Source organism: Procambarus clarkii, chromosome 58 (genome assembly GCF_040958095.1).
Source record: "Procambarus clarkii isolate CNS0578487 chromosome 58, FALCON_Pclarkii_2.0, whole genome shotgun sequence".
Taxonomy (NCBI): domain Eukaryota; kingdom Metazoa; phylum Arthropoda; class Malacostraca; order Decapoda; family Cambaridae; genus Procambarus; species Procambarus clarkii.
Window position 1 is genome coordinate 27,839,549 of NC_091207.1, and position 12,076 is coordinate 27,851,624.

Here is a 12,076-nt window from a genome sequence, read left to right on the forward strand (position 1 = left end):
TATGCCAATTACTGAGAACGGCGATAGGTCACATTTTGCCCAAAACCCCCCTGCAGTTTTCAAAATACCCCAAACATCCCAAATTCGACGCTTGAGCCATATTTTGAGCCAAATTCTGCTCTCTGCACGTATTCGCAGTTTGAAATTTCGACTCTTTATACCGAAAATATGCCAATTACTGAGAGCGGCGATGTGTCACATTTTGCCCAAACCCTTCGTGCAGTTTCAGAATATCCCAAACATCCCAAATTCGACCGTTGAGTCTTATTTTGGAGCCAAGTTCTGGCTCTCTGCACGTATTCTCAGTTTGATATTACGACATTTTATAATGAAAATATGCCAATTACTGAGAGTAGCGATGGGTCACATTTTGCTTAAACCCCCCTAAAATTTGAAAAATATCCCAAACATGCCAAATTCGACCCTTGAGCCATATTTTGGATCCAAATTCTGGCTTTCTGCACGTATTCGCAGTTTGAAATTACGAATTTTTATACCGAAAATATGCCAAATACTGAAAGCGGCGATAGATCACATTTTACCCCAACCCTCCCTGCAGTTTTCAAAATATCCCAAACAACCCAAATTCGACCCTAGAGCTATATTTTGGAACAAAATTCTGGCTCTCTGCACATATTCGCTGTTTGAAAATCGATATTTTATACCGAAAATATGCCTATTACTGAAAGCGGCGATGGATCACATTTTCGCCAAACCCTCCCTGCATATTTCAAAATATCCCAAACATCACAAATTCGACCCTTGAGTCTTATTTTGGAGCCAAATTTGGGCTCTCTGCACGTATTCCTAGTTTGAAATTACGTCATTTTATAACGAAAATATGCCAATTACCGAGTGCCGCGATGTGTCACATTTTGCCCAAACCCCCTGCAGTTTTCAAAATATCCCAAATATTCCAAATCGACCCTTGAGCTATATTTTAGAGCCAAATTCTGGCTCTCTGCACGTATTCGCAGTTTGAAATTATTACTTTTATACCGAAAATATGCCAATTACTGAAAGCGGCGATGGGTCACAATTTGCCCAAACCCCCCTACAATTTGCAAAATACCCCAAACATCCCAAATTCTACCCTTGAGCAACATTTTGGAGCTAAATTCTGGCTTTCTGCACGTATTTGCAGTTTGAAATTAAAACTTTTTATACCGAAAATATGCCAATTACTAAAAGCTGCGATGGGTCACATTTTGCCAAACCCCCCATGTAGTTTTCAAAATATCCAAACATCCCTAATTCAACGCTTGAGCCATATTTTGGAACCAAACTCTGGCTTTCTGCACGTAATCGCAGTTTGAAATTACAACTTTTTACTCCGAAAATATGCATATTACTGCGAGCTGCGATGGATCACATTTTGCCCAAACCCTTCTTGAAGTTTCAAAATATCCCAAACATCCCAAATTCGACCCTTGAGTCTTATTTTGGAGTCAAGTTCTGGCTCTCTGCACGTATTCTCAGTTTGATATTACGACATTTTATAATGAAAATATGCCAATTACTGAGAGTAGCGATGGGTCACATTTTGCTTAAACCCCCCTAAAATTTGCAAAATATCCCAAACATGCCAAATTCGACCCTTGAGCCATATTTGGAGCCAAATTCTGGCTTTCTGCACGTATTAGCAGTTTGAAATTACGAATTTTTATACCGAAAATATGCAATTACTGAAAGCGGCGATAGATCACATTTTGCCCAAACCCTCCCTGCAGTTTTCAAAATATCCCAAACATCCCAAATTCGACCCTTGAGCTATATTTTGGAACCAAATTCTGACTCTCTGCACATATTCGCTGTTTGAAATTTCGATATTTTATACCGAAAATATGCCTATTACTGAAAGCGCGATGGATCACATTTTCCCAAACCCCCCTGCCATTTCAAAATATCCCAAACATCACAAATTCGACGATAGACCCATATTTTGGAGCCAAATTTGGGCTCTCTGCAAGTATTCCTATTTGAAATTACGTCATTTTATAACGAAAATATGCCAATTACTGAGAGCCGCGATGTGACACATTTTGCCCAAACCCCCCTGCAGTTTTCAAAATATCCCAAATATTCCAAATCGACCCTTGAGCTATATTTTAGAGCCAAATTCTGGCTCTCAGCACGTTTTCGCAGTTTGAAATTACGACATTTTATTCCGAAAATATGCCAATTACTGAGAACGGCGATAGGTCACATTTTGCCCAAAACCCCCCTGCAGTTTTCAAAATACCCCAAACATCCCAAATTCGACGCTTGAGCCATATTTTGAGCCAAATTCTAGCTCTCTGCACGTATTCGCAGTTTGAAATTTCGACTCTTTATACCGAAAATATGCCAATTACTGAGAGCGGCGATGTGTCACATTTTGCCCAAACCCTTCGTGCAGTTTCAGAATATCCCAAACATCCCAAATTCGACCGTTGAGTCTTATTTTGGAGCCAAGTTCTGGCTCTCTGCACGTATTCTCAGTTTGATATTACGACATTTTATAATGAAAATATGCCAATTACTGAGAGTAGCGATGGGTCACATTTTGCTTAAACCCCCCTAAAATTTGAAAAATATCCCAAACATGCCAAATTCGACCCTTGAGCCATATTTTGGATCCAAATTCTGGCTTTCTGCACGTATTCGCAGTTTGAAATTACGAATTTTTATACCGAAAATATGCCAAATACTGAAAGCGGCGATAGATCAAATTTTACCCCAACCCTCCCTGTAGTTTTCAAAATATCCCAAACAACCCAAATTCGACCCTAGAGCTATATTTTGGAACAAAATTCTGGCTCTCTGCACATATTCGCTGTTTGAAAATCCGATATTTTATACCGAAAATATGCCTATTACTGAAAGCGGCGATGGATCACATTTTCGCCAAACCCTCCCTGCATATTTCAAAATATCCCAAACATCACAAATTCGACCCTTGAGTCTTATTTTGGAGCCAAATGTGGGCTCTCTGCACGTATTCCTAGTTTGAAATTACGTCATTTTATAACGAAAATATGCCAATTACCGAGTGCCGCGATGTGTCACATTTTGCCCAAACCCCCTGCAGTTTTCAAATATCCCAAATATTCCAAATCGACCCTTGAGCTATATTTTAGAGCCAAATTCTGGCTCTCTGCACGTATTCGCAGTTTGAAATTATTACTTTTTATACCGAAAATATGCCAATTACTGAAAGCGGCGATGGGTCACAATTTGCCCAAACCCCCCTACAATTTGCAAAATACCCCAAACATCCCAAATTCTACCCTTGAGCAACATTTTGGAGCTAAATTCTGGCTTTCTGCACGTATTTGCAGTTTGAAATTAAAACTTTTTATACCGAAAATATGCCAATTACTAAAAGCTGCGATGGGTCACATTTTGCCCAAACCCCCCATGTAGTTTTCAAAATATCCAAACATCCCTAATTCAACGCTTGAGCCATATTTTGGAACCAAACTCTGGCTTTCTGCACGTAATCGCAGTTTGAAATTACAACTTTTTACTCCGAAAATATGCATATTACTGCGAGCTGCGATGGATCACATTTTGCCCAAACCCTTCTTGAAGTTTCAAAATATCCCAAACATCCCAAATTCGACCCTTGAGTCTTATTTTGGAGTCAAGTTCTGGCTCTCTGCACGTATTCTCAGTTTGATATTACGACATTTTATAATGAAAATATGCCAATTACTGAGAGTAGCGATGGGTCACATTTTGCTTAAACCCCCCTAAAATTTGCAAAATATCCCAAACATGCCAAATTCGACCCTTGAGCCATATTTTGGAGCCAAATTCTGGCTTTCTGCACGTATTAGCAGTTTGAAATTACGAATTTTTATACCGAAAATATGTCAATTACTGAAAGCGGCGATAGATCACATTTTGCCCAAACCCTCCCTGCAGTTTTCAAAATATCCCAATCATCCCAAATTCGACCCTTGAGCTATATTTTGGAACCAAATTCTGACTCTCTGCACATATTCGCTGTTTGAAATTTCGATATTTTATACCGAAAATATGCCTATTACTGAAAGCGGCGATGGATCACATTTTCCCCAAACCCCCCTGCACATTTCAAAATATCCCAAACATCACAAATTCGACGATAGACCCATATTTTGGAGCCAAATTTGGGCTCTCTGCAAGTATTCCTATTTTGAAATTACGTCATTTTATAACGAAAATATGCCAATTACTGAGAGCCGCGATGTGACACATTTTGCCCAAACCCCGCTGCAGTTTTCAAAATATCCCAAATATTCCAAATCGACCCTTGAGCTATATTTTAGAGCCAAATTCTGGCTCTCAGCACGTTTTCGCAGTTTGAAATTACGACATTTTATTCCGAAAATATGCCAATTACTGAGAACGGCGATAGGTCACATTTTGCCCAAAACCCCCTGCAGTTTTCAAAATACCCCAAACATCCCAAATTCGACGCTTGAGCCATATTTTGAGCCAAATTCTGGCTCTCTGCACGTATTCGCAGTTTGAAATTTCGACTCTTTATACCGAAAATATGCCAATTACTGAGAGCGGCGATGTGTCACATTTTGCCCAAACCCTTTGTGCAGTTTCAGAATATCCCAAACATCCCAAATTCGACCGTTGAGTCTTATTTTGGAGCCAAGTTCTGGCTCTCTGCACGTATTCTCAGTTTGATATTACGACATTTTATAATGAAAATATGCCAATTACTGAGAGTAGCGATGGGTCACATTTTGCTTAAACCCCCCTAAAATTTGAAAAATATCCCAAACATGCCAAATTCGACCCTTGAGCCATATTTTGGAGCCAAATTCTGGCTTTCTGCACGTATTCGCAGTTTGAAATTACGAATTTTTAGACCGAAAATATGCCAAATACTGAAAGCGGCGATAGATCACATTTTACCCCAACCCTCCCTGCAGTTTTCAAAATATCCCAAACATCCCAAATTCGACCATAGAGCTATATTTTGGAACAAAATTCTGGCTCTCTGCACATATTCGCTGTTTGAAAATTCGATATTTTATACCGAAAATATGCCTATTACTGAAAGCGGCGATGGATCACATTTTCCCCAAACCCTCCCTGCATATTTCAAAATATCCCAAACATCACAAATTCGACCCTTGAGTCTTATTTTGGAGCCAAATTTGGGCTCTCTGCACGTATTCCTAGTTTGAAATTACGTCATTTTATAACGAAAATATGCCAATTACCGAGTGCCGCGATGTGTCACATTTTGCCCAAACCCCCCTGCAGTTTTCAAAACATCCCAAATATTCCAAATCGACCCTTGAGCTATATTTTAGAGCCAAATTCTGGCTCTCTGCACGTATTCGCAGTTTGAAATTATTACTTTTTATACCGAAAATATGCCAATTACTGAAAGCGGCGATGGGTCACAATTTGCCCAAACCCCCCTACAATTTGCAAAATACCCCAAACATCCCAAATTCTCCCCTTGAGCAACATTTTGGAGCTAAATTCTGGCTTTCTGCACGTATTTGCAGTTTGAAATTAAAACTTTTTATCCCGAAAATATGCCAATTACTAAAAGCTGCGATGGGTCACATTTTGCCCAAACCCCCCATGTAGTTTTAAAAATATCCAAACATCCCTAATTCAACGCTTGAGCCATATTTTGGAACCAAACTCTGGCTTTCTGCACGTAATCGCAGTTTGAAATTACAACATTTTACTCCGAAAATATGCATATTACTGCGAGCTGCGATGGATCACATTTTGCCCAAACCCTTCTTGAAGTTTCAAAATATCCCAAACATCCCAAATTCGACCCTTGAGCCATATTTTGGAGCCAAATTCTGGCTTTCTGCACGTATTAGCAGTTTGAAATTACGAATTTTTATACCGAAAATATGTCAATTACTGAAAGCGGCGATAGATCACATTTTGCCCAAACCCTCCCTGCAGTTTTCAAAATATCCCAAACATCCCAAATTCGACCCTTGAGCTATATTTTGGAACCAAATTCTGACTCTCTGCACATATTCGCTGTTTGAAATTTCGATATTTTATACCGAAAATATGCCTATTACTGAAAGCCGCGATGGATCACATTTTCCCCAAACCCCCCTGCACATTTCAAAATATCCCAAACATCACAAATTCGACGATAGACCCATATTTTGGAGCCAAATTTGGGCTCTCTGCAAGTATTCCTATTTTGAAATTACGTCATTTTATAACGAAAATATGCCAATTACTGAGAGCCGAGATGTGACACATTTTGCCCAAACCCCCTGCAGTTTTCAAAATATCCCAAATATTCCAAATCGACCCTTGAGCTATATTTTAGAGCCAAATTCTGGCTCTCAGCACGTTTTCGCAGTTTGAAATTACGACATTTTATTCCGAAAATATGCCAATTACTGAGAACGGCGATAGGTCACATTTTGCCCAAAACCCCCCTGCAGTTTTCAAAATACCCCAAACATCCCAAATTCGACGCTTGAGCCATATTTTGAGCCAAATTCTGGCTCTCTGCACGTATTCGCAGTTTGAAATTTCGACTCTTTATACCGAAAATATGCCAATTACTGAGAGCGGCGATGTGTCACATTTTGCCCAAACCCTTTGTGCAGTTTCAGAATATCCCAAACATCCCAAATTCGACCGTTGAGTCTTATTTTGGAGCCAAGTTCTGGCTCTCTGCACGTATTCTCAGTTTGATATTACGACATTTTATAATGAAAATATGCCAATTACTGAGAGTAGCGATGGGTCACATTTTGCTTAAACCCCCCTAAAATTTGAAAATATCCCAAACATGCCAAATTCGACCCTTGAGCCATATTTTGGAGCCAAATTCTGGCTTTCTGCACGTATTTGCAGTTTGAAATTACGAATTTTTATACCGAAAATATGCCAAATACTGAAAGCGGCGATAGATCACATTTTACCCCAACCCTCCCTGCAGTTTTCAAAATATCCCAAACATCCCAAATTCGACCCTAGAGCTATATTTTGGAACAAAATTCTGGCTCTCTGCACATATTCGCTGTTTGAAAATTCGATATTTTATACCGAAAATATGCCTATTACTGAAAGCGGCGATGGATCACATTTTCGCCAAACCCTCCCTGCATATTTCAAAAATCCCAAACATCACAAATTCGACCCTTGAGTCTTATTTTGGAGCCAAATTTGGGCTCTCTGCACGTATTCCTAGTTTGAAATTACGTCATTTTATAACGAAAATATGCCAATTACCGAGTGCCGCGATGTGTCACATTTTGCCCAAACCCCCCTGCAGTTTTCAAAATATCCCAAATATTCCAAATCGACCCTTGAGCTATATTTTAGAGCCAAATTCTGGCTCTCTGCACGTATTCGCAGTTTGAAATTATTACTTTTTATACCGAAAATATGCCAATTACTGAAAGCGGCGATGGGTCACAATTTGCCCAAACCCCCCTACAATTTGCAAAATACCCCAAACATCCCAAATTCTACCCTTGAGCAACATTTTGGAGCTAAATTCTGGCTTTCTGCACGTATTTGCAGTTTGAAATTAAAACTTTTTATACCGAAAATATGCCAATTACTAAAAGCTGCGATGGGTCACATTTTGCCCAAACCCCCCATGTAGTTTTCAAAATATCCAAACATCCCTAATTCAACGCTTGAGCCATATTTTGGAACCAAACTCTGGCTTTCTGCACGTAATCGCAGTTTGAAATTACAACTTTTTACTCCGAAAATATGCATATTACTGCGAGCTGCGATGGATCACATTTTGCCCAAACCCTTCTTGAAGTTTCAAAATATCCCAAACATCCCAAATTCGACCCTTGAGTCTTATTTTGGAGTCAAGTTCTGGCTCTCTGCACGTATTCTCAGTTTGATATTACGACATTTTATAATGAAAATATGCCAATTACTGAGAGTAGCGATGGGTCACATTTTGCTTAAACCCCCCTAAAATTTGCAAAATATCCCAAACATGCCAAATTCGACCCTTGAGCCATATTTTGGAGCCAAATTCTGGCTTTCTGCACGTATTCGCAGTTTGAAATTACGAATTTTTATACCGAAAATATGCAATTACTGAAAGCGGCGATAGATACATTTTACCCAACCCTCCCTGAGTTTTCAAAATATCCCAAACATCCCAAATTCGACCCTAGAGCTATATTTTGGAACCAAAATTCTGGCTCTCTGCACATATTCGCTGTTTGAAATCGATATTTTATACCGAAAATATGCCTATTACTGAAAGCGGCGATGGATCACATTTTCCCAAACCCCCCTGCATATTTCAAAATATCCCAAACATCACAAATTCGACCCTAGACTATTTTGGAGCCAAATTGGGCTCTCTGCAAGTATTCCTATTTGAAATTACGTCATTTTATAACGAAAATATGCCAATTACTGAGTGCCGCGATGTGTCACATTTTGCCCAAACCCCCCTGCAGTTTTCAAAATATCCCAAATATTCCAAATCGACCCTTGAGCTATATTTTAGAGCCAAATTCTGGCTCTCTGCACGTATTCGCAGTTTGAAATTACGACATTTTATTCCGAAAATATGCCAATTACTGAGAACGGCGATAGGTCACATTTTGCCCAAAACCCCCCTGCAGTTTTCAAAATACCCCAAACATCCCAAATTCGACGCTTGAGCCATATTTTGAGCCAAATTCTAGCTCTCTGCACGTATTCGCAGTTTGAAATTTCGACTCTTTATACCGAAAATATGCCAATTACTGAGAGCGGCGATGTGTCACATTTTGCCCAAACCCTTCGTGCAGTTTCAGAATATCCCAAACATCCCAAATTCGACCGTTGAGTCTTATTTTGGAGCCAAGTTCTGGCTCTCTGCACGTATTCTCAGTTTGATATTACGACATTTTATAATGAAAATATGCCAATTACTGAGAGTAGCGATGGGTCACATTTTGCTTAAACCCCCCTAAAATTTGAAAAATATCCCAAACATGCCAAATTCGACCCTTGAGCCATATTTTGGATCCAAATTCTGGCTTTCTGCACGTATTCGCAGTTTGAAATTACGAATTTTTATACCGAAAATATGCCAAATACTGAAAGCGGCGATAGATCAAATTTTACCCCAACCCTCCCTGTAGTTTTCAAAATATCCCAAACAACCCAAATTCGACCCTAGAGCTATATTTTGGAACAAAATTCTGGCTCTCTGCACATATTCGCTGTTTGAAAATCCGATATTTTATACCGAAAATATGCCTATTACTGAAAGCGGCGATGGATCACATTTTCGCCAAACCCTCCCTGCATATTTCAAAATATCCCAAACATCACAAATTCGACCCTTGAGTCTTATTTTGGAGCCAAATGTGGGCTCTCTGCACGTATTCCTAGTTTGAAATTACGTCATTTTATAACGAAAATATGCCAATTACCGAGTGCCGCGATGTGTCACATTTTGCCCAAACCCCCCTGCAGTTTTCAAAATATCCCAAATATTCCAAATCGACCCTTGAGCTATATTTTAGAGCCAAATTCTGGCTCTCTGCACGTATTCGCAGTTTGAAATTATTACTTTTTATACCGAAAATATGCCAATTACTGAAAGCGGCGATGGGTCACAATTTGCCCAAACCCCCCTACAATTTGCAAAATACCCCAAACATCCCAAATTCTACCCTTGAGCAACATTTTGGAGCTAAATTCTGGCTTTCTGCACGTATTTGCAGTTTGAAATTAAAACTTTTTATACCGAAAATATGCCAATTACTAAAAGCTGCGATGGGTCACATTTTGCCCAAACCCCCCATGTAGTTTTCAAAATATCCAAACATCCCTAATTCAACGCTTGAGCCATATTTTGGAACCAAACTCTGGCTTTCTGCACGTAATCGCAGTTTGAAATTACAACTTTTTACTCCGAAAATATGCATATTACTGCGAGCTGCGATGGATCACATTTTGCCCAAACCCTTCTTGAAGTTTCAAAATATCCCAAACATCCCAAATTCGACCCTTGAGTCTTATTTTGGAGTCAAGTTCTGGCTCTCTGCACGTATTCTCAGTTTGATATTACGACATTTTATAATGAAAATATGCCAATTACTGAGAGTAGCGATGGGTCACATTTTGCTTAAACCCCCCTAAAATTTGCAAAATATCCCAAACATGCCAAATTCGACCCTTGAGCCATATTTTGGAGCCAAATTCTGGCTTTCTGCACGTATTAGCAGTTTGAAATTACGAATTTTTATACCGAAAATATGTCAATTACTGAAAGCGGCGATAGATCACATTTTGCCCAAACCCTCCCTGCAGTTTTCAAAATATCCCAATCATCCCAAATTCGACCCTTGAGCTATATTTTGGAACCAAATTCTGACTCTCTGCACATATTCGCTGTTTGAAATTTCGATATTTTATACCGAAAATATGCCTATTACTGAAAGCGGCGATGGATCACATTTTCCCAAACCCCCCTGCACATTTCAAAATATCCCAAACATCACAAATTCGACGATAGACCCATATTTTGGAGCCAAATTTGGGCTCTCTGCAAGTATTCCTATTTGAAATTACGTCATTTTATAACGAAAATATGCCAATTACTGAGAGCCGCGATGTGACACATTTTGCCCAAACCCCGCTGCAGTTTTCAAAATATCCCAAATATTCCAAATCGACCCTTGAGCTATATTTTAGAGCCAAATTCTGGCTCTCAGCACGTTTTCGCAGTTTGAAATTACGACATTTTATTCCGAAAATATGCCAATTACTGAGAACGGCGATAGGTCACATTTTGCCCAAACCCCCCTGCAGTTTTCAAAATACCCCAAACATCCCAAATTCGACGCTTGAGCCATATTTTGAGCCAAATTCTGGCTCTCTGCACGTATTCGCAGTTTGAAATTTCGACTCTTTATACCGAAAATATGCCAATTACTGAGAGCGGCGATGTGTCACATTTTGCCCAAACCCTTTGTGCAGTTTCAGAATATCCCAAACATCCCAAATTCGACCGTTGAGTCTTATTTTGGAGCCAAGTTCTGGCTCTCTGCACGTATTCTCAGTTTGATATTACGACATTTTATAATGAAAATATGCCAATTACTGAGAGTAGCGATGGGTCACATTTTGCTTAAACCCCCCTAAAATTTGAAAAATATCCCAAACATGCCAAATTCGACCCTTGAGCCATATTTTGGAGCCAAATTCTGGCTTTCTGCACGTATTCGCAGTTTGAAATTACGAATTTTTAGACCGAAAATATGCCAAATACTGAAAGCGGCGATAGATCACATTTTACCCCAACCCTCCCTGCAGTTTTCAAAATATCCCAAACATCCCAAATTCGACCATAGAGCTATATTTTGGAACAAAATTCTGGCTCTCTGCACATATTCGCTGTTTGAAAATTCGATATTTTATACCGAAAATATGCCTATTACTGAAAGCGGCGATGGATCACATTTTCCCCAAACCCTCCCTGCATATTTCAAAATATCCCAAACATCACAAATTCGACCCTTGAGTCTTATTTTGGAGCCAAATTTGGGCTCTCTGCACGTATTCCTAGTTTGAAATTACGTCATTTTATAACGAAAATATGCCAATTACCGAGTGCCGCGATGTGTCACATTTTGCCCAAACCCCCCTGCAGTTTTCAAAACATCCCAAATATTCCAAATCGACCCTTGAGCTATATTTTAGAGCCAAATTCTGGCTCTCTGCACGTATTCGCAGTTTGAAATTATTACTTTTTATACCGAAAATATGCCAATTACTGAAAGCGGCGATGGGTCACAATTTGCCCAAACCCCCCTACAATTTGCAAAATACCCCAAACATCCCAAATTCTCCCCTTGAGCAACATTTTGGAGCTAAATTCTGGCTTTCTGCACGTATTTGCAGTTTGAAATTAAAACTTTTTATCCCGAAAATATGCCAATTACTAAAAGCTGCGATGGGTCACATTTTGCCCAAACCCCCCATGTAGTTTTAAAAATATCCAAACATCCCTAATTCAACGCTTGAGCCATATTTTGGAACCAAACTCTGGCTTTCTGCACGTAATCGCAGTTTGAAATTACAACATTTTACTCCGAAAATATGC